The sequence below is a fragment of the Zonotrichia leucophrys genome, chromosome 2, assembly GCF_028769735.1.
Source record: "Zonotrichia leucophrys gambelii isolate GWCS_2022_RI chromosome 2, RI_Zleu_2.0, whole genome shotgun sequence".
Classification (NCBI taxonomy): Eukaryota; Metazoa; Chordata; class Aves; order Passeriformes; family Passerellidae; genus Zonotrichia; species Zonotrichia leucophrys.
This window is the reverse complement of record NC_088171.1, coordinates 120,229,814-120,253,975: the sequence shown is the minus strand read 5'-3', so window position 1 is coordinate 120,253,975 and position 24,162 is coordinate 120,229,814. Positions and strand designations below refer to the sequence as shown.

The following is a 24,162-nucleotide window of genomic DNA, read 5'->3' as shown; positions in this document are numbered from 1 at the left end:
GTAGGCTTATCTTCTGTGTGTATATTTTATATAAGAACACTTCTTTGTTAGTGGTGCCCTTAAATCGTCTGTTACTGTAGTGGTATCCTGTCTGTGACTGAAAGAACTTATGCAGAGTTTGTTTGAAGAAGGTTTTTGTAAGAAGGCAGAAATGGCAAAGAAAGAGGTTGATTCTAAATTCTGCTACTCTCGAGGCATAATTAGTGTATGGCGGGGTTTTTTGCTGATGACCCTTGTAGTGTACCTTTCATTTTATTTTTGTTCTCATTTGCTTTATGTTCTGCCTTTTTGTTTGTCAGAATAGGAAAGTAGAAAATTCCTCTTTGGTGGTTTGCTTGGATACATTTGTCGTAAAGTGCTCTTTGACCTACAAACAGAAATTCTGGTATAATATTTGTGTGGGCAGTAGCACACTCCTTCTCCCTTGAAGGAATTATTTTGCTGTGCAATGTATAGCCTCTGTTCTATGGACTCTTTCCTGCTTCATGGGGCTCCATATGAGTGAAAGGCTTTCTGTTCACTGGTGCTGGTCACTTGGGTCAGGAGTATTGTAAGTGGAGGCTGAGAGAAGAAACATGCTTCTGTACATGCAACTTATAATAATGGTTGAAAGAACACCAGTTTCTCCTTTTTAGAGATTTGAAACTAATGTGCTGTCAAATCAAGCAGTCAACCAAAAAAAGGAACCAAGCACTTTCAGAGTTCTCACAGATTCTTTAGTGAAAATAGAGGCTGTGTACTGTGTAAGTTAATGTAAACATTTTAGCTGCTATCACTGTGAATTTGCAGTCGGCAGCAGGTAGAAAGGAAGTTGTGTGACTGGAGTGATTGTGCAACTGGAAGGGGGTTGTAGTTATGTCTGGAAACACAGATAATGCTCCACAAAGTTTGCGTTTCCCTCGTTGTATTTTGCTTAAAACGGCAATGTGCTAAACATCATATTTTTGTTCTTCTATGCCCATCTCCAGAAAAAAAGAGACTAATATTTTTCTCTCAAATTTGTTCCTAGCATACTTGAGATGTATCTGAGTAGTGAGGCCCCCTGCATACACAGCCTCTAGAAATCGTTGTCTGCATCGCTGAGTCTTGGTGAGTTGTCTATATCCTATTGCATTTAATTGGATTGTGTTGCAGTTTTATCTTCTTCACTGGGGAGTTTGATGTGAGATGTGTGAATTGATTGTGTGGATATGGCAGAACAAACCTTGGTTTTAAGTAAGATGGGATATTGTACACTGAGTGGAAAGACTAACATTTTGGAAACTTTGAAAATGATGGTGAGACTGGTTGTGGAAGTAGAGGGTCCTTGCTTTGGTGCCACAACCAGGAAAGGGACTTTCTGCTCAGAAAGGCTGAAGGGATCAACATGTGATATTCTTTCTTATTAGGTTTGTTTGATATTTTATACTGTAACTAAGAAATTGACATTTTTCAGATGTGCTGATTATGGTCTGTCTTATGGCAAAGGTTGAATATGAAATAATATAAGCTTTTCCATCCAACTCTGTGCACTAATAAATTACTTAAATTGAGGGTTGAAATTGGTATAATGACACTGATGACTTAAACTGCTTGTTGCTCAAGAATTACTGTCTTACGACTCCATCAGGCAGTGCTGTGCCTGTTTAACTCTGCTCTCAAGAAGGGATAATACCACTGAGAATTAGAAAAAGAGACCCCTGCGGATTGTTTGAATGCAGACTAATAATAGTTTGGTAGTGCAGTGAAAGAAAGTAGAATATAAATGCTGTGGTTTTATTTTAGGTATGTTTGATATATCAGTATATTCACTTGGTATAAATCTTTTACAACAGATACACATTTGAGATTTTATGTGAGAACCTTTTCAGTGTACTCATGAATAAATGTTGTCTTTTAACACATAGAGTGACTTATTAAGGTCAGAAATATGTATTTTTGAGGCTTGCACACTAAATATAGAGGTGGGAAATGAGCCTGCTGAAAGAGTTTTTAGTTGTTTGGGGGATGACTATTTATAAAATGCCAACCAAATATGGGTAAAATTATGTAAGCTCACATCAAGTATCATTTCCTCTTTTTTTAATTATGTTCAGCAGTTTTTGAAAATTAACAATGCTTTTCGTTAAACTTTCCTCATTTTATAGCATCAGTGAATGAGAAAACAGGTTAAGCAGTTTTCCAGTGCTTTTTTCTGTCTTTTCTCTTTTCAGTTCAGATAAAACACTCTGAAGTTCATTCTATTCAATGAAGTTCATAATTCTAGTTAATAATTTGTTTTTGTTTTATACTAACTTGAAAGTTCTTAGCCACAGAGATGTTATTACTTATTTATACTTATTACTTACACCATATTAGTTATTATTTATTTACACTACTTACCTGGACTGCATAATCATAAGGTACTTATGCAGGTCTTCTCAATAATGATCTGCTTTTGTAATCATTTAAGCAAATTTTTTAAAAAAATGCAAAGACTCTAAAATATTGTTTTCCTAGTGAATAGCACTCAGAATGAGTTAGGTGTATGTAATAAAGAGAAGAATGTCGCTGCCAGGATTCTCTGTAGAGAACATGAAATTTTGTTGTCAGGTTGATCGTATGCTTGTTTTCAGTTGTCTCAATTTCAATTTTCAGTTAAAAAAATGAATGCGTTAGGGAAATATGAAAATAAAAAGCAATTTCCATATAATTACTTGGGGTTTTTTCGTAATTAATTTATATGGAGAAAAAAAACAACCTGTCTTTTCCTTAGTGTTGCTACATTCTGCACCAGAACTATAGATTTGGTTGATACAGTGATAGAAAATAATCTGGTAACTTCACACATGCTGACCGAAACACAGTTTCTGTGTTTAAGAAGTTCAAAACCTTTATTAAGAGCAAAAATTACATGAATATTTGTGTATGAAGTCTATGGTGATGACATTTTATTAAACCACTGTAAAAAAATGGGTGTCATGAAAGGATATATAGGGCAAGGATGAAGCGGAGCGGTAGCTTTCACTCAGAAGATCCATTTGCTTTAAAATGTGTGGTTATGTCTGTGTTCCTATTATAGGCAGTTCAGCAGAAGTAGGTTCCATAAGCCAAAGAATAGTTTAAAATTTTGGTTCCATTGAATCCTTGGAAGTCTTTCTATGGAGTTTTGAGTGTCTAGGGCTTCAGACCTATTATTTGACATACTTGCATGCTCACCTTCTCTGTTGCAAGTTCAAAGAGCTGTAGCTGTTTATTTTAACCAGTATACCCATCTGAAATTATACTAGTGTTGGAAGGATACATCAGTTGGAGTCTCATTTAAGAAATCTGGGCCTTGGCTTTTGACTAGTGTTGCTTGTGGAATTATAAATGTTGGTTTTGACTGTATGTTGTGAGACTGCACCACGACTCTGACTGAAATTGTGCACATTCAGCTTGTCTGCCACCGTATCAAGTTTTTTGGAAAATGAACCTACTAGTTAAAGCTTATTTGGTCTATTTTTCATGTTAGTTGAGGTAGTGGGTAGCAGCTGCTGTGTGCTCACAAAAAAGGGGATGCAATTAGAATGATGATAAGTTTAGACTTGCAAAAAACCCAAACACATACAAAATCTGTTTTAATTTCCAGTCTAAAAGTTACCAGTCAGAAAGCATTTTTTTATCTCTCGCTCTCCTTTTTTCATGAAGTGATTTGCTTTGTAAGGAATATTTCTCAGCAAAAAGAACATAGATTAGAGAAATCTCAGTTTTCTGTCGCTCTTGATCTGGAGAGTCTGTTTCCATCTAACTTTGTAGTGATTTCATTGTCGTTTGTGTTGTAGTTAGTGTCAAGTGTGATAGAAAATATTTGTGTGTCTTTTCATTCTGAGTTATAGTGCTTGTTGTTTAGAGCTGTAGTAGATACAGAAAATTCTGACAAATGTCTCATTTTTGACTGTGTTCTCCTAATACATCTTTGTGTAAAGGGAATGCTGTCAGAAAATAAAGTGCAATACTGAAAATAAAATTGCCTTATATTGAAACAAGTTTTTAGAGTTTACAAGATTTACAAGCCTTGCGTATTAATTTAAGGATGCGAATGAGGAACTTTGAGTAGATTCCAACTATCAGACCTGAATAAGGCTAGCTTCTGTGAGCTTGTAAAGCAGGACTGGAATGGTGCTTACCTAGAACCCTGGAGTCAGTTCAGAGCACCCTAATTCCCACAGAAGCTGTGTTTCTGAAATAACTGAAATAAAATATTGGTATGTGTAGTCTTTAATGAATTTGGTCTTCTCTGTGAAGGATACTTAATCTATGTTGAATTGGTTTGTGATAAATAAAGGGAATGTGTTTTCATTGCTAGACCTCAAAACTGGGGAGTTGTGTCTTGCATGAAATGCGATAAGATTATTCTGTGTTCAGTCACTGCCGTTCAGTAGTGACATTAGTTAACATGAATTGCCTGTGAAGATGCTTGTAAAAGTGGATGCTTGATTATGGTGCATTTAATGTAATCAGCGTTAAAATGGTGCTCCTAATCTGAGAGTGAAGTTCTGTGTGGGTGGTACGATGTGAACTGAAGTATTAGGAAATGAGCATCTACTGAGATTTACACAATTGCCCCCTAAAAGCTTTTTTCCCCTAAAATTGGAACTGGGAGTTTATGAAAAACGTTATGTTGTGGAAAAGTTGAAATTTACACAAATGCAGTATATTGCATTTCTTTCCTTTAAATTTCATTAAAATCTAGAGTACTGTAGAGAGAAATCTTATGCTTGCAACTAGCAGAACTAGATTTGTTAGTAATGAAAATACTTTTAAAGTACTTTCATAGTTTTGAGGCCACAGTGTTCAAATTCATTGTAAAGCTGGATTAAACTATTCTTATATATGTAAAACTCATTAACTACTGTAAATGGATTTAAATGGAGTGCTCTGTCAGTGAACTTTTTACTGCATTGATGGAACCAAACTTAATATATATCCAGGACTGTTGAAAATGCTCATTCAATTGATTGAAGCTTGCCTTTTGTATGTAGTTATATCCTGGAAGATGATTTTGAACATTGCAGTTTCAGTGAGATAAATAAAAAATATTTAGGAAATGGGATTGCTAACTTGATTTTATTCACTTCTTAAATATTGGTTTTGACTTTGTAATGGACTTTGCTAAGATTTTTCATTTCTTACCTTGATAGGAACCTTTTTATATGGACAAAGTTATACTGTATTAGCATTAGCAGAAGAAATAGCTGTCATTATCATCTGGGGAAAATCAATGTATATTTTATATATAGATTGATGACATTGTATCACCAGTATTGGAGCCTCAGAATTCTAGAGGGGTCAAGAACAGGACAACTGAGCACTTGCATCATCAAAGAAGATGAGATGCATTTACTTGGGCAGATTTTCCTCTGGGCCTGCCTTTAGTCCCTGAATTGGGAAGAGTGAAATATCTACATGGCTTGGCTCTTGACAGTAAATAGTATTAATTAAATACAGGGCTTGGAAATGGTACTGGTGTTTCAGATGAAGGCCAGTAGATTTTGCCTTGGCTTTCTGGAAATTGAATTCCAGTAGTCTGTTTATTTGACAGCATTAGAGTACAATGCTTCGTGGTTCATGGATATTTGTGTATATTAAAGTGGGTGAATTTTTCTAATACCACAATGTGGGGATGTTAGGCTCCGAAGACTTATCTGCTGTAATGGTAAGGAAATGTGTAGATGATTGTAATATAAAGTCTTGTACAATGTGTTTCTCTATCATTAATTTGCTTTTATATTAACTGTACTGCCAAGAAATTACAGGTTTTCTTTTTAAAACAAACTTTTTGATGTTGAAAAATTCAGATGAAAGGTCCTAAATAAATCACAGAAGTTCAGTATTATGAAAATGATTTAGATATATTGGTATTACAGTATCATTGTGCAGGGCTTTAACTATTCAAATATGTTACAGAAGCCTCCTCTAGTCATCTCACCACAACCATAAAAAGGGTACTGGCACTCTTCTGTACACAGTATTTGTTACAGTATGTGTGTAAATGTGTTGCTAAAACTTTTTTTGCAACTGTGTCCATGATAAATGAAGAATATGCTCTGTTCTCCTATTCCAACATCTGTTTTTATGGTCTAGATTCTTGCCTTTTTTTCATTATCAGTACTTTTCTTCCTTCAGTAATCCCAAATCAATAAACTACAGCATTCTCTGTACACCAAACTCTGTATCTTTCAAAATGACAACAATAAGCAAACTAGGAATATTTAAAATTAGAATTGAGAAAAGAATTAGTTTTATAGTAGATATTACAATTTGGTTTTTCCTTGAGGGAAGCTGTAGTAGTGTCATGAGGAATTAAAATGTTTCTATTGACATTTTTTTCAGCGTGTTTTTCTTAGCTTCTATTTGAATGTTCTCACTTAAACGTTAAAACATTATCCTTATGAGTAACACATAGAATTGAAGATCCCTTTTTGCCTTGGATTCTTTTGTCCTTCAATCTCCAGTTGCCTATTTTACTGCTTTAAGAGAGTGAGACATCCCCTACATTTCTCTCTTCTGGTTGTGAGCTTGAAACTACTGTGTGGTGACGCAATTTATAATAGTATTTTAAAATGGGATAAAACCATCCACATTTCTCTAAAAGTAGGTAGCCAACACATGAAATTTCACTTGGGTTAATTTTTATGGCCTTTCAGTTTTCAGATGTGGTTTATTGCTTGGCTTCTCTTCACAGATCCTGGTTAACTGTGTTTTTATTGCTTAGTCCTGCTGATCAGACTTCTGTAAAACTTTTTCTGTCTTGAGTTACAGTATGTAACTTCCAGAATGTATCCTGTGGTGAAATAGGGTTTGTCTGCAGCTGATGGCACATAGAGCTTGATGCACGACTACTAATGTTTAAAATATTCCTTGTCCCCGACTGTGATTTTAGTCTTTCCTTCCTCATGAGCTTACTCTGTTGTCAATATCCAAGTTCTAGGCTCTTGATCAGCTGTATTGGGTTTGCATGGCCAGGCTTTGGTAATGGATAGATTCTTTGAGAAGCTTCCTCCTTGTCCAGCAGTGAGTATGCTCAGGGAGTTACTGGCACTTATGCCAGTAGCCCCTGGCAGTGCCAAAGACAGACCTGCCACTGGTCAAGGCTGGGCCAGTTCAGAATGGTGGTAATGCCTCTAAGAAAACATTTAAGAAGAGGAAAAAGAAATCCTTGAATCCTTATGCATTGTAATTGTGGGCAGAGAAGAGCAAGGTGGGAATGTGTGAGAGGAACAAGTGTGCAGGCACCAAGGTCAGTGCAGAATGAGGAGCCGGAGGTGCTCCAGGCACCAGAGCTGGGATCCCTCTGCAGCCCATGATGGCCACAGTGAAGCAGCTGTGCCCCTGCAGCCCATGGGGATTCACTGGGATGCAGAGATCTGCCTGCAGCCTGTGGAAGAGCCCCACACTGGAGCAGGGGGTGCCTGAGAGGAGGCTGTGACCCTGTGGGAGGCCCATGCTGGAGCCGGGTCCTGACAGGGACCTGAAAACCTATGGAGAGAGGAGCCCATGCTAGAGCAGGTTTTTGGTAGGACTTGTGATCTTGTGGAGGACCCACAGGGGAACAGCCTGTTCTTGAAGGACTGCAACCCATGGAAGAGTGACCTAAACTGCAGCAGTTTGGGGAAGGCTGTTGCCCATGGGATGGACTCAGATTGCAGCGGTTTGTAGAGAGTTGTTGCTCCTGAGATGGACTCACTTTAGAGGAGTTCTTGGAGAACTGTCTTCCATGGGAGGGACTCCATGTTGGAGCAGGGGAAGGACTCCACTTCCAAAACAGTGGCAGAGACAACAGGCGATGACCTGACCATAACCCCCATTCTGTCTCCTCCTGCACTGATGGGGGAGAAGGCAGAGCTGGGAAGGAAGGAAGTGGTGGAAGGAAGGAAGTGGCGGAAGGAAGGAAGTGGCGGAAGGAAGTGGCGGAAGGAAGGAAGGAAGGAAAGTGTATTTAAGGTTTTATTTTACTTCTCATTATGCTTCTCTGATTTTGTTAGCAATAAATTCAGTTAATATCTCTGATTCTAACCTGTTTTGCCTGTGATGGTGTTTGGTGGGTGATCCTTCCCAGTCCTTATCTCAACTAATGAACTCAGTGTTATACTTTCTCTCCCCTGTCCATCTGCAGAAGGGCATGAGAGAGGTGTTGGGTGGGTGTCTGGCATCCAACCATGGTCAGCCCACTACAGCAACATTGAAATATTTGAGGAACCAATACCAGCAAGTCATATTGTATAACACTCTTGTTGCCACACTTAAAACATACTCAATACAAATCTACAGAAGCCAAAAAAAACCCCAAACCCAAACTACCCCAAACCAGGCCATCTTATATTAGATATCACCTGCTGTTCCGCCACTGTCACACCCCAACCATGCTGCCACCACTGCTGTACACCACAGGCTGTGTGTCACAACATAAATGGTTAAATAGATTTGTTCTAATAATTTTCAGCCTTAGTTGGTTTGTGCCAAATGTGCTTTGTATATAGAACGTATGTTTCACAATAGTATGTATTTATTTTTGAATACATGCATGTGGTGCTCTGGTCCTGTTTTAGGTATTGTGGGCACTTAAAGGGGAAAAAAACCTAGCAGCCTGCTGCTGCTGAGCTTGATTCCAGTAACAGTAGTTATCAAAGTTGCATCTTACTTACTCGCCCTCTTATTTGCTTCATCACTCGGTTTCTGAGGAGCTACTTCCTTCTGCCCCCAGCTTCCAGGAAAACTGGTTTGTGTTCTTCTGGTACAATCTCATAAAGCTTTGGGATAGTCCCATGTTTTGTGTCAGGACAACTTGATCCATGGTTGTGAGACTTTCTAGAGAGTTGAACTTACTTGTGTGTGTGTATTTTGAGGGGGAATTGCTTACTGAAAATTTATTTTTGGCTAGTGTAAAGCTGTTAATGAGTTGGCTGGAATTTCATAAGTAGCTTCATTGAGGAAGGGGGCGAAAGTCTCTGCTAATCAGAAATGCTGTAATGGCTCGCTTAGGAAATTCTGAAATGAAGTTTTGGATTTCAAGGCTAGAGTCACAGCAAGACTCAACAGTCAGTAAGCCACAGGAAAGGCACCTGTGTGGCTGCGGGTACAGCGCTGAGTGGGAGCTGCTGCAGGGTGCAAGGAGAGGTCCCTTGCATGGCCACCATCTCAGAGGCACAGCCTGTGCCCTGGGTACAGGGCCAGCTGATGGGTCAGATGGCTTCCTGCTCCCTGGCCGCTCCTGGGCCCAGGCTGGCCCTGCCTCTCCCCGTTGTGCCAGGCTGGGATCGGGCAGGTGGCCAGTGTTTACAGCTGTGGCCCAGAGTGTCACCTGCTTCACCCGGGACGGCTGCAGGGGCTGTGGCTGCAAATGCAGCAGCAGGCCTGGCACTGGGGCTGCACCCGTCTTTGCTGAGGCAGGGAGAGGCTGCAGGGCCGATAGCAGCCGGCCTCCGCCTTCTGGGTGCTCAGCAAGATGGAGGAGGGAACTGCTCCTGATTCAGAGCAGAGATTTGCTTCTGGGTCTCCTTCCACTCAGGAGATGGCTGCTTTCTCTGGGCTGCTCAGTGTTTCTGAGCAGAGCTTTGCTGCCTCTGGAATAGCTCTGCTTTTTTACTGGTGTGTAAATACTTTGTCAAAAAAGTGATTTTCCTGCATTGGAGGTGAGCATCCTATCTGTTTCATGCGTCCTACAGTAAAGGGCAGTAGTTTCTTCTCATGCCTACTTTTATAGATGTAACTTATTTATCTGCTACTCATAAGGTTTTCTTCTCAGAGAAGGTACTGCAAAGGAAGCTAAGGTATACATTCACAGATATATTTAGCAATTACATCCCCGTGTGGATGTTCTTAATGCTTTGAATAGCTTACCCTACTTCAACGTGCAGTAAGCTATCTGAAACAAGGGCATTTTTTCCTGGTGAATTGACTATTTGCGCAACTTGTAAGAGTTTTAAAATGTGTTTTTTCTGTTCAGTGGCTGAAATAAAAAATTCATTATAGACACAGCTCTGCTCCTTGTATCAGATGTATGATTGTCCATAATTAAATGGATGCATTTGACTACAAAGATGTAATACAATTAAAGTTTCACGTGGTTGCCAATGCTTATGCCATCTTTTCTTTCTCAATCTGTTGCTAAGGTCAGTGTGAGGTATTTTCTTGTGTAAAACTGATGAATTTTTGAAAACCTGAAAAGATCAAAATGAGACCTATTTAGATATCTCAGAGCAATTGAGGAGTAAAAATGTGAACTATGTATAAAGTGGCCAGCGGTGGTAGAATTGAACTCTTAAAAATTTAAACCCACTAGGGAGTACTTTGTGTTATGGTGGGAAGGGCCATAAGCTATAACTTTTCTTGCTGTTGACATGATTTGGAGACTGTCTTACTGTTCTGATTTTGTGGAAATATTGCTGTATAAGCATAGTGGTAACTTCTTCATAAATGAGCTGTACTCAGTTCTGTTACTCTTGTGTAAATAATTTCTACTCAAGTTGTATTGCGGAAGCTGAGAAAGGACGGCTGTGACCCTGCCCTTAGAATTTCCTCAGGGGAGTAGGGACTTTTTTTAAGAGATGAGATTCTGAGAAGGGAAATAAGGTTTCTTGCAGAAAGTTTGAGCTAACTGGCAGTACAGGAAAGATGAAAATGTAAAATCCAATATTAGGTCAAGCCTGCTTCTGCTAATATTTCACTTGCATTAGCTGAATGTAAAGACAACATTGTGTTTTATTGGTTTTTAAATGATTTTGCTTACCACTGGCAGGGAAGGAAGTCAGTAAAAGGGAACTGGTATTTTCTTACACAGACTGTGTCTTGAGGAGGAGAATAAATCTGCAACAACATGAGACTTTTTATTGCATATTTTAATAATTAAAAATGTGTGGGGGTTTTGTGTTTTTTTTCTATGTTGTAATTTGTACTGGTTGCAGTATCAGTTTTTAGTTCTGAATTGTTGATTTGTTTAGGATACCAGGTGATACCAGCCACTCTTACACCATTCTGGTGATGGGTTCTGTTGCTCTTGTGCTGAGCAGGCAGCTAAAATGATTTATTTAGGCTGGCTGAGGGTCAGCTACAAAAATTGAACATATTGTTGACAGCTGTGTTTTTTTTTTAATTTCACCAATAGTTTACATAAGGTGGCAAGAACTTTTTTTTAGAATTTGGGGACTTGGAATATTTGCCTCTGCATGTGATTGAAGGTTCCCTATAATGTTACCCATGGGAATGAACTTGCATAGGTAACAGCAGGGATAGACCTTGTGCTAGAGAGCCAGGGACTTATTCTTCAGTGCTAGGTTTGCCAGAAGTGTACTAAACAAATCACTTGGGCTTAAGTTCCTCATTTTCTTAGCTGTAAAATGGGGTCAATCCTCATTATTTTCTCCATATGCAAAATTCAGATTCATTGGCATTTGTGGATTGTGTTGAGAAAATAAATATATTTATGTACTTAATTTCATAAAATGTAAATAAAATGCCTGCTTCTCTCTACCAATGTGAATTAATACTGAAATTGTAAAAAAATGCTAGAGAGAACTTGCCTATTAAAACATTGAAGCAGTGGCCTTTTGCTGTTTTATTAAACAAGAATCAACCTAGATTGTTTTGAGTTAGCAGTATTTTTGTCTGCTTTTGTTATGAGATAAAACACCAAGTATTGACTTAACTTCACATTTCACAGGAGAAGAATTAAAAATTATCCCTGTGAAGGGTGACTATGGAGTTACTCTTTGAAATTCTAATTTAACACTTCAATAATGGGTCAAGCCTGTTCTGAATCCTCTGTGGGATTATTTGATTTGCTGTCTGGTTAACCTCAAGGAAAATGGGATGTCTTTAAATTACTAGAGGTGCTAGCTATCACCTTATAATGGAACCAAAAGGGAAAATTTGTTGTTTTAAATTAGGATTGTGACCTGATGACTAAGGTCTTGTATGAATGGGGCTTATTTTTAAGATCCAACTTAAGGTTGAAACTGTAGGGTGGTGATAAAGGTTTGGTGGTTTTTTTGGTTTTTTTTTTTGTTTTTTGTTTTTTTAGTAGTTGTTTGGTTTTTGGTTTTGTTGGTTTTTTGGGGGGTTTGTAGTTGGGGTTTTTTGTTTTGGTGGGGTTTTTTGGGGTTTTTTGTGTTTTGTTTTGTTTTGGGTTTTTTTGCTGACCATCAGCTTTCTAATTGGAGATTAATATAATTGAGGGATAAGGAGGAAATGTCTTCTTTAACTGGGAGGGAGTTGGGGTTAGGGTTTTACTATTTGTTTTGTCTTCAGTGTTATTTACGCATGGAGAAGTTTTTGTTTTGTGTTTCTTCTATTTGCATAAATGCTTTGTGCCCCAACAGGAAGAATCTGTATTTTTTTCATAATAAAATTGATTATGAAATATAAGTCATGTGACTGGAACTGAAGGGAGTTCTGCTTTTTATAAGTAGATAAAGAAGCAGCTTGTATATTTTGCAAGTTTATGCATGTAAAGTTTATCCTGCCAAAACATTTAAAATTAATTTGCAAATTACTGAAATACAAGTACTCCACTGTTTTATGCTGTGTCATACATGAAGGGAATATTTGGCAGTTATTTAGTAACTTGAATTTGGGGGAGTAAAAGCAGGGGATTTTCAGTTAAAAATTAATTCACTCTAACATTTTACTTTTCACTATTTTTTATTGGAAATTTAGTACATATTGCTGTTACATTTTTTTCAGCCATACTTCACCTTTAGAAGTCATAACAGAACTAGTCATATCCCAGCTTACTTCTCTGTCTTACACGTTAAGTTGAATTTTTAAAAAACATCTCTAGTTTGTGATGTCACAGGATATAAATTAAGACAATGAAATCTTAGCATAATGCATAATTTTTAACGATGAGGAGTATTGAATGGAGAAAAGCTGTGCAGTGTGCCTTGCTTATACTGAGAAAATTCACAAGACTTTTTGACATCAGTTTTGACATGAGTCGTGGGCTTGGCTCCAGTGCTGTTCTGAGTGTAGCCTGTCCTACAGAACTTTCCATTGCCACACACCATGTGCCTGGATTTCACTTAAGATTTCTGATTTGAGTAACTGGATCTATACATAGCTCAAATTGCATATTTAACAGAATTTACTTACTGTTGCTTCTGCGAATTTTTGTTCCTTTTTAAAAGGAATGTAGCTATATTTATTATGCTGTAGTTAGATACGTATCAATTTGAAATAAATTTTGAATTGTATTTCAGTGTTTTGTATCATGTTTCTGAAGTTGGTAATTGATATGGAAATTGCAGTCTTGACCAAGTCTGAGGATTTTCAACTTTGGGAAGAAATACGAGGTAAAACAGCATGATCATCAGTTTTGTACACATGTAGGGGAAGGGAATTTTTTTAGTATATGAGAGTTTCTTTGTGCTCTCTAAGAGCTGACACATATGTAACTAACATCATGCAGTAAGGTTAATAAAGAGAGAAAGGACGCATGTTTATTTTACAGTATTCCGATCAAAGGTTTGTTTACAAAAGGAAAAAAAAAGGCCTCTCCTGCATTAAAATGGATGTAATAAAGTGCTAGTTGCAGCAGAAGTAGGCAGGGCTGGGTTTGCAAGCCTGTATCTGAAGAATTGCTAGCATGCATGAGCTGGGCTGCTTGTCCACTTCAAGCTGGATAGCTTTCTGGTGATAGGAGAGGTCCTAAAGGCTCCCATTTGCTGGTTACTAAAAATAGTGGTGCTGGAAAGAGGAGAGTGCAGCAGCACAGCACTGAAAAGCCTCTGCAGCCCTCCAAACACTAAGATTTAACAAGCAAATGGTTAAATCAAAACACACCATCTCTCTGTTTTAGACAGAGTTACAGGCCAGCTCATCTCCTGAGTGTGGCTTGGGCAGCATTCCCTGGAGGTCACTCATTCGAGCTTTTGGGGAAGAGGGGGGCTTAGAGAAGCGCAGGTGAAAATGCTTTTGTTAGGGAGGGTTTTATTTGCTTCTCTTGTTTTTATCCTATGGGAGAAATATTAACCAGAGTGTCTAGGGGAGTGTAGGGAGTCAGTCAATGGCCAGACAGAAACTTCAAAGTAATCCATGTAAAATAGAAATCCTCAGATTTGGGCTCTTATGAAGAGTGAAGAAGAGTGATTTTATTATTGACAGATGAAGTCCATCTTGATTTCTCTTCCCCTTAACTGAAGTGACCCTTCAGAAGGTGAAAGGTGGCTCAAACTCTGATTAGCTGAGATTTGGAGATTTCCTGAATATAAGGTTACATGTTTTGCCAAATGAAATGGCCACAAATCCTCAGGCTTGCTCTAAAATTCCGACTTGGCTCAAAGAAGAAAAAAAGGACTACCATGTAATAATATAATTTACACAGACTGTTTCATGTGACAGTGGTTTGTTTTTGCTAGCTACTGTTTTCTCTCCATTTTATTTTTAACAGTAGATCTGTAGTTTAAGCTGTATTTCAGATGTGCCTTTTCTTCACTATTTGTGTACAAAACACCACTAAGAGTAAAAGAAGAAATGCAGATTTTTCTTTTTTTTTTAAGCTTGCTTATAGCATGCACAGAGAAGTGATAAATATGGAATCCAAATGGAAAACTTTTCAGTATTGTAGGTATCATTTGTCATGAAAGAGCTAGTCACTCAGCAAACCATTTATGTAAGTAATTTATAAGACATTTTCTCTTTGTGATCACAGCATTTCCCCCAATTGCAACAACTGCTTTCATGTGAAACCAGTAGTAAGAACATGTATTGATGTATTTTTAATTTCGTTTAATGTAATTGAACACCTGGAAGTAGACAGGACCATAATCATGTGAACAGCCAGCTTTCCACAGAACCTCAATTCGCAAATGGCTACTTCAGTTATTTAGTGTCTAATCTTTGTTCATGATCCTCAATTTAGTGGCCTGTGCCATTGTTAGGGTTGGTTTGACATCTGGCCAATATTCCTAACTGCTTACTATTAAGTGCTTAGCATGCTTGCTGCTCTGTGTGAAATTAATATATGTTAAGGTTCACAATGGTCTTGTGAGGTAGGGGTTATACAGGAAAGTCAATGGCAGAAATTAGGTGAGAGACTTACTGTATCTTCTAGATATTAATGAGAAAATCAGTAGGGTGATGACTAGCAGCAAGTAAGATGGTTTAATTTGTAAGCATTGATAATGGCTCAGTCAACTGGATTTCAATTGTAGAAGCACACTATGACAGAGTGAGAAGTTGGTAGCTCAGTAGTGTCTGTGCAAACAAGCTCCATCCTAGGGAACTTTTTGCCTTCCAGATCTGTGCTGTGTTTGTATTAGTTGAGTCTTTAAATGCAGAATAAATGAACAAGAAAAATAACTCTCTGGCAAAAACTAAGATGAACACTTCATAAGGTGTTTAAGAAAAACAATCTTGATTTCCCTCTCTCCCGCCTGCCATCGCTGCCTTCACAGTCTCTGCTTTCTGCTCATGTCCAGCTAAGATAATACAGTAAATGTCTGAGGTCTCACAAGTAAGGCTGTCACATTGATGTTTAACTGACTTTGAAACACTGCAGCTGTAAAGGGGAAATGAATTCTGTTCTCTGTCAAAGCCTGTAAAAGAGTGTTTGTTTTAGCAGCTACTGAAGATGGAAGTGTTTATTCCATGACTGCTTTGGTTGTCAAAGCTGGACATATTTTCCTGTATTAATAATATTTGGAGTTTTTCATTAGTTATCATTTCCTGTTGGCTCTTGAAAGGAGTATTGAGATGCTGATCACTGTCTCAGTCTTTTCAGCTCTTCCAAATCTTTTCAGCATTTGAACGGAAATCGTGGAATTCCTTTAGGATGGGGTGTATGTGTGATTATGTATTATATAAAACTTTTAAAGCATTTGCAAATATCTGATGCTTTTTGATCCCAAAAGGCAATAGCTTTTCGTGTAAGAGACAGAGCGCCAGCTCTTCCAGTTTGTCAGGTGATGGAAGACTGTACCGAATATGCATGAAATGCAACTTATTACTCATCTAGTTGTTTTTTCAGATGACTTCTGTCACAGACTTTTGCTCCTGATGCATAATGTTCTTTTGATATTAAAAGACTGACCAGAATTTGGGTGCTTACTGTCACTGAAACATATGTTATGCTGTGTAATTTATTTTGAAAGTGGCTTATTGCATGCACTTACCAAATCCTAGCTCTTCAACACAGGTGAAATCCTTCTGAAGTTTTTTCTGATGCATTGTTGCTGTAGTGAGGGGGAAAAGGTGAGGTAATGGAGTTGGAGTATTTTTGGTTTGTTTGACTGCTTAAGACATATCATCTAGAGCTGAAACTTAATTAAGTATAAGGGTTTGAAACTGGAAACAATAACCATGTTAAGTAAGCCTGTCACGATCTTGGCATCATTAGAAGAGGGAGCAAGCAGTGAGGGAAGCTGGATTTGTGCTGGTGTTGGTTCCAGTGGTATATAACTTACTAATTACCTTTGCTGTGAAATGGTTGGTAAAAAGCCAAAATACTGCTTCCCTAGTTCCCTAGGATCCTTGTTTTGAGAGGATTATACTTCCTAGTGTTTTTACAAGAATTACATGGATGCCAGAATATTTCCCAAGCTTCTCTTTGATGATTGGTACAATGTAACAGGGAAAGCTTACCAAAAATTACTGAGGAAATGAGCAGGAGAGAGATAAAAAAGGTGTGAGAATAAATGAATCTGGTAGTTGTGTATTTATGTATCTTCCCTGCCTTCATCCTTTTTCGTCTGGTTTCTGAAGGAAGTGAAACCCATGTGATCACGGCTGAGCTAAAACATGTTTGTGTGTGCTTGTGGGATAGTGTGTGTGTGTGTGTGTGTTTGCCCTCCCACTGCCCCAAAGGAACTGTGCTTCTGCAGGGTATCAGAAATTATGGCATCAGGTATATGACTGTCATCCTGTTAGTGAGAGAAGGACCTTACCTGTTGACAGCCCTCGTGTGGCATCAGAAAATCATTATGGGAGAGCAAAATTAGGGCTGGCTGAGGGCACAAAGTCAGTCAAGTGCATCTTTGTCAAGCTAAATTTTCATGCTCCTTAGTCTCTGCTTGTCACCTGGGAATTGAAACGCCTTTTCATGCAGCAGAGGGATTATGAGGTTTAAGACTTCTTAGATTAAAAATCAGAAGATAAGTTATAGGAAGACACTGTTTTATGTGCTTCAAAATCTGTTGAAAAAGACAGGTGGTAGTATTAGTATAATCTTCTATAATGTATATGGATATTTAAAATTTACACCTCCCTTTCTTTATAGAAAAGTGTGAAAAACTCCATACACTGAGAAATTCAGGTTAAATATGCAGGTTAGAGATAGTTTCATTGCACAAAATTGAAGTTACTGTTGATAGCTCTAGTCTTGATTTTCATCTTTGAATTAGCCAAAATGTCATGTCTTAACATCCTTTTTCCTCAGTCTCTTGATTTTCACGGTAGAGGCAGAAAGAAAATGTACAGTGTTCTCTGGCAGTGGATCAGTACAGGCCTTCATTTGTCCTTCCCCACATCTAATATAATGATTTTGACTGTCAGTGCTGCAAGTTGTTTGTTTCAGCCTCAGATAATCAATCTGATTAAATACCTTGGTGGTATTTGATATTATGCAGAAAGCATTTGAAGTGGCAGTAATATTTCACTGAGCTGCTGCTCATGTGGAAAGCTTCATTTTAATAGTCTTGGTGATAACAAAAACTTACTGAAAAGAGTGAGGTGTATGTACGTATATCTTTTGCCACAAGTGATTGTAGGCTTACACCACTGTGAGAACTTTTATGTGCTTAGTTGCTGTTTGGATGAGTGAAAGCAGTGAGATTTATGCAGTTAGTCTGTACTGAGTGTTGCTCAGTAAAACGATTGAGGGGAAAAGTCCTTTGCATGGTAGCATAGAAGAGGCAGGTGTCACAAACTCCAGCTGTTACTGGCCAGTTTTGTGCACATCAGATTTCTGTGTGGTAGAGGATGCCCTTGGCCAGGTCTGATACTCCTGGTGAGGCCAGCTGTACTTCTAACTACTAGCCAGTTTTAGCCTAGGCTTCATTGTTTCTGAATTTCAGTAGTTGGAAGATTTTGCTTCAATTTACACTATAAAATGACACCTAATAAAATTTTCCTACTGGGGTTAGGAAAGCCCATCACTTCCACTGGGATTCACCAAATCCAGTGCCTGCTGCAGTGTGATAGCCAAGTCATAGTTTTATCCCTTAGGTCTCACCTGTCTCCTCTTCTGTCTTGAACGTAATTTTCAGAGAGACTAAAACTTTTCTACTTCATAACATCAAGGCAGGAATTAACTTTGCAAATTAAAAGGATCCCAACAACTGAACTGTAAACTTAGTTTCTAGTGAAAACTTTCTTCATTCACCTTCCTCAGCATTTAAGTAAAATGTCATAGTGTGCCTGGTATGTGAATAAATGCAGACCTGATTTAGCTTCCTGACTACAGCAGAAAAAATTCAGGCATACTTTTTAAGGAATGGTTATTTGAAAGTAATGTGTTTTTGTTGCAACATGATTATATATATAACAGGAAGCTAGGTTGGAGTCTTTATGACTAACTCTTATTACTGCTGCTCCTTTGGTTTCCAGGAGATGATGACTATAATGATATATAAAATCTTCAGCTAGGTAGCATAATCTTGGACAGCTTTCCTTTTTGTCCCGTGGTACGAATGATTGCTCTCAATCATTATTTTATAAAGAAGCAAATTAAGTTCAAAACTTATATTGATACAATGTTTTCAGTTTCCTTCCAACTTCTTGCTAGTCTGTATGGACTATAAGATGGTAATGGGACCACATCCTGAGGTTTTAGTGCTTCATGTGCTCAAGTACAAAGTATAACTGGAACTTGTGCTTGATGTAGAGGAAAAACATTGTTTTTTTAAATCAGCAGGATATACCAAAACATTTAACTCTTTGAGATGGAGTCAAGCAGGGAGTTATTGGGAGGAATTTTTTGTCCCTCATGCATATGTTTTAAAAATATTTTTCTTATTGACAAAGGTAAGTATACAATGAATAGCAAGCATTCCTTGACCCCATGTCATTTGCTGCTTAGGAACAGTATTTACCTACAATAGCTGTTAAGGCATGCAATAACTCCAGGTAACTCTTTCAAAAAGCCTTGTGTGGAAAAGAAATATCTGGGACAGAGTTTCATTTGAGATTCAGATGCATTAAGCATGAATATTTTTCTATGGACCACCAGCCCTGTTCAATTACTTTGGTAGCAATGCAGATGCATGCATTTTATGATTGTTCTTTAAAATACCAGGAATGTTGCTGTCAGTGTGCCTTTTACCATCGTATATTACCATGATTTGACAGCTGACAAAACAAGCATGTGAAGGCTGACATTTGTGCCAGATGTCTTTCATTATATATTTTTACAGGCTTAATTTTTCATGTGTGCACTTTATATTGGCAGCTTTAATATATTTTGCAGATGAAGCTTAATTGTTTTTCTTTTGTGCACATTTATATTTTAGTAGATTAAAATTTTACCACAAAATGTACTTGTAATTTAAATGGCTGTGCAGAAAGTAGAAGCTTACCGAAAACATGACCTAAAAAGGTTCAACCATTCTTTTGACTTTAGAAAAAAGAATAGAAAGTACCTTACTCTGGTAGAGAAGCTTTTGACCACCTGAAAAACTTAACAATCCATTTTTCTTTTTATCACCTTTTGGTGGTCCTTGAGAAACTCGTGTGATACTGCTTTAAGGAGCAGAGTCCTGTTATCCATAATCAAGTGTGTAATTTAAATTTTTTTCACTGATTTAGCTAGATTCTGTTAATATATGTTATTTTATGGCAGTTTATAAATCCTTGACAAACAGGTGAAGTACCTTCTGCCACCTTCTTTCCTAATGTGTCTGGGGAGTGCCTCCTAAGAAGGAACTAAATGCAGTGGAGTCCTTTGGTGATCCCATAGCTCATGCTATAGACACACACCAGCTCTCAGCCTATTTTCACAAGAATATCTTAGGAAATGGTAGTGGAGAGTAAGAAACATTATTTAATGCTCTAACAAGTGTAAGAAGTTTAGTAGGATAGAATTAAGTCAGATTTTATTTTCCTTTTCTCGAAGATAGCAAGACATCTGAAAAAGACAGCAAGACATCTGAAAAATGCTTGTTACATATGAGGGTGAGATTATGATGTTGGACATTTTTTTACAGACTGTATTGATGAAAGGGAGATTCTGAAATAAGGAATAGCCGCTACTGTGGCATTTTCCTGAGCTCAATTGTAAAACTGCCAACTTGCCCAAACCAGATGATGGTTTTAAATACCTGTAGTAAGTGCTAGGACTGTTCGGTGCATTGTCTCGAGGTGATCCTCAGTCTCACTCAAAGGTTCATCATCAATCTTATTCTAACAGGACTCTCTTGAGAATGTACTTGCAAAGGAAATGGTTTTGGTAAGTCAGTTCTTTGATGACCTCTGTGTGTTAGGAAATGAATGCTGCTAACCTGAAGTTGAGCTGTCCATAGTTGCAGCAGTGACCCCTTTTCCTCACTCCCATGTGGTGGCAAGATAAATGAAAAGGAACAGAAAATGGATGCCGTTGCTTTTGCCCTAATACCTTTATGATACTCTTCCAAATGAGATTTGATTCTGGAGAAAACAAAATGGTGGGAAAATGACTTGACTTTGTTTGCACCTAATGTTGTTGCTGTAATCCTGTCCTCTCTTCTCTCAACTCCCTTAAGAATTTTCAAATAATAGTTTGAGATATTAACACTTCTCCGTTGGAAAAATATTTTTCCTCAGCTTTCCAAATGAGCACCATTTTGAATTGTACTTATGATACTTTTCATTTTTCTGCATTTAAGAAACCAAAATGGAGTGCTGTTATCCTTTGTTTCCCTTTGGTAACAGAAACCATCAAAATGAATGCGACCTAATTTGTGCTAGCAAAACTGGTAATGTTATCTGCATACATGTGAACACCATTCAGAATTCTGGTCATATAAAAATCTTCTCTCATCTCCCTTTCCTAAATGCAGAATTTTTGTGCATTTTAATATAACACATGGAGATAAATGAGAATTTTGAACTGCAGAAAGGCCTTAAAAACTTAAGATACTTGTTTATTCTAGCCAAGTGACAAATGTTTTTGGCAAAGACACTGTTATGGCATGTTAGTTCCGTTGTAAATATATTAATTTGTATATTTGACTACAGATACTATGATGGATATTTTTATAACCATACTTTAAGGACGTGTTTTATTCTAAGATATAAGATATCCTCTAAGATACCTCAAAGTACATAAATTTCTGTTGTACTGTTTATATCAGTAATAATCAGGAAATTCTAAATTAAGACTGACACTTATTTTTCATGTACAAGTGTATTCTAAGGTTTCTGTTTCCAGATCTCCTAAACTGAGAGCTGAAACAGCAATTTCAATACTCATGAATTTCTGTGTTTGTTTTAGTATGGCATTGTTTCAACATAATTATGTGAATTATGTGTTTATATCCCTTCTATGTATCTCAGGATTTGGTCAATAGAAGAAGTTAAAAGTCCAGCCTCTTGTGATTCCAATAACCAAGTAAATAAATAAATTGTTATAAACTCTGGCAGAAGCGGAGAGATTGGGCTATTGCATCTAGTGCTGTTCTACAAATTAAATGAGTGTTTAGTGCTCTCCCAAGTGTAATACACAAATGGATGTTACTGAAATATGCACTGTTATTATCAGGCAGAAGATCTAAGAGAAACAACCCTTAGAGTAACAATTCTACTTTTCACATAAATGCCTTTTATTCCTCTCCTCTACATGCTGTTTTTCCTGTCCTTTTTCTATCTACTGGTGTTACATCACTTGCACACTTGGTTTTTAAAGGCTCTTGTGAAAGTAACACTCTATTACTTCCAGCTGAGTAAGTACTCAGTTGCACCTCATAAGCTTTCCAAGTCACGTCTTACAGCAGTGACAACCCTGTTAGGAAAACAACTGAGTTTTTAAAGCCGCGTTCTGGTTGTGGCGCTGGGTGCTGGCGATGCTGGGAGCTGACTGCGGGCCTGTCGATGGGCGATGCTGCAGTGATTGCAATTATTCTGTCCAGCGGTGGATGAGCATGTTGATCGGTTTTCAGATACTGTTCCTTAATATAGCAGTTGGCCACATGTGTGAGCTCATCCTGTTGAGGAATGGCCTTCGGGGAAAATGAGTCCTGAAACATTTGGGCACGGAGTTTGTGCATTTCCTAGGAGCTGGAGAGTTCAAGAAGAAATGGCGGACGATTTCAAAGGCAATGACAAAGTACCACTGGCCCATGTCACTGAAAAGCAAGTTAAACAGTCTTTGTAAGACAGAATATAAGACTTCTTTCTTCGATTGCACTTGGTAAAAACTGTCTTAAACTTTTAGACAGAATTCTTGGGCTATTCAAGTGCTGTCAGGAGTGGAAAAAAAACCTTGAAAGCGATATGCAAGGTGGTTTTTCTTCTAGCGCAAATTCGACTATTCAGCCTTAATGTCAACAGCTTTTGTCACCGGGAACGTCATATAACCAATTGCAGAGTAAAATCTCAGCCTAGCTACTTAGGGATGATTCCTTTCCTGTTGTAAATTAGTGGGAGTTCTTGTGAAAGAGGCATCTAGATCAGGATTGTTTTGGAGAGGGTCAGTGCAGGCATCAACTGCCTTTCATTTTGCCTGTCATAACTGCATGTTATGTCCATCTTTGCCCTGAAAAGTTGTGTGTAAATAATTGCCTGTCATCCCATAAATAGCCCAACAGAGTTGTGATAGGAAAGCCATCTTTGAATGGCTTATACACAAAAGGACAAATGGTTTTTCTCTGCATTTGGTTGTATTTGAAATTACTTTTTGCTGGAGGTTTTCTTTGAGCTGTTGTTCTTCAGCTTTGTAATTTCAGAAGACTGCCATACATAAAGTTCAAATCCTCATGGTAAACTACTAGTACTCTTAAATCCATTTTTAAACTTTTTTTCTGCTGAATTATGGGTGCTTGGTTTAGTTACCTATCTTTGGACAAACATTTTTGTCTGATAGGGCCAGTTTCATGATCTGTGGGGAAAGCATGTTTAATTTGAGATCCAAGGACGCTTCTGAAGGACATGCATGTGTGTGTATGTGAGTTCAAAATAGAATTAAGAATAAATCGTCTGGGTTTTTTCTTTTTGCCCTTTTTAAACTACAAAAATGTGTTTCAGTGAATTTCCCCAATACTGTAATGTGTGGAAGCTTTGTACTTTCTGGTTCTACCTTGTTCTTAGCTTGCTTTTCATGGCATTTTCATTTACTTTGGCTCCTAGGAAATATGAGCGTCAGATTTCTAATGTACGGCATGTTGGAACAGGTTTTACTGCATCTCCTTCCTTTCCATTTGTGTGTTTGGGTACACGCAAGCTTGAGAGTAATCTACCTTTGCCTGCTGATTAGAACACTTCTTTGCAGGGTTGAAAAGAAGATTTACTTCTGTAGATCAATAGAAATTTACCTGTTTTGAGCTTAACTTGTAGTTGTTACGTGTTTTCTGTACTTTTTGTAGATATGACTAGCTTATTTTTAATTAACTTTTGGTCAGAAATCAACAATATTGAGAGGGAAAGACCTCAGGCAAACCAGGTATATATTCCAACTCTTGGGATGACTAACATTTTCTGCTTACTGTCAGAAGCACTTCAGAACTATATTACCTTGTTTTCACTTAAAAACTGGATTCATGTCTTGCTCTTGCTTAAAATTCCTTTCCTCCCTTCCCCCCACCTTTTTTTTTAATTACTGATTTTTTATTTTTTGTCTGTGCTTGTAAAACCTTAATGAGACATCTAGATTTGAGAGGTCAGGGTACTATTCAACTTAGCTGTAGAACTGTGGATTTTAAGTTTTATGTGATAGGAGGAGTTTTCTTTGAATATAAACGGTTGATACAGTAGTAGTGTTTATTCCTGATAGCATTTTGAACGCATCTGCTATCATGAGGATATGTTTGAGCCTTTTTTGAAGCATAGTTGAAGGAATGAATATATAGGCACCTCTAATATATTTGCAAGGCCTTTCTAGTCCCATTTACAGTCATTGTGACTTTTTGTGTTCTGAGGGACTGCAAGGAGAAATGTTCTTAAAATTTGTTTGCATAGCTATTCTCTCATGATATTTGTACATAGTGTTTCATAAGAGCTCTCAGGAGCTGCCTTAAGATAAGCCAGAAGAAAAAAAAAAAT

The 24,162-nt window shown here is 37.7% G+C and overlaps 1 protein-coding gene across 3 annotated transcripts in view; it reads left to right on the top strand.

Moving 5' to 3' along the window:
- The window catches only part of NCOA2 (nuclear receptor coactivator 2), a 188,808-nt gene that overhangs the window by 8,649 nt on the left and 155,997 nt on the right, over positions 1 to 24,162 (top strand). For all 3 annotated transcript variants that reach the window (XM_064706216.1, XM_064706215.1, XM_064706217.1), the window contains exon 2: positions 1,010 to 1,089. The gene's annotated coding sequence lies outside the window, so the exon portion shown is untranslated. The remainder of the gene's footprint in view (positions 1 to 1,009; positions 1,090 to 24,162) is intronic.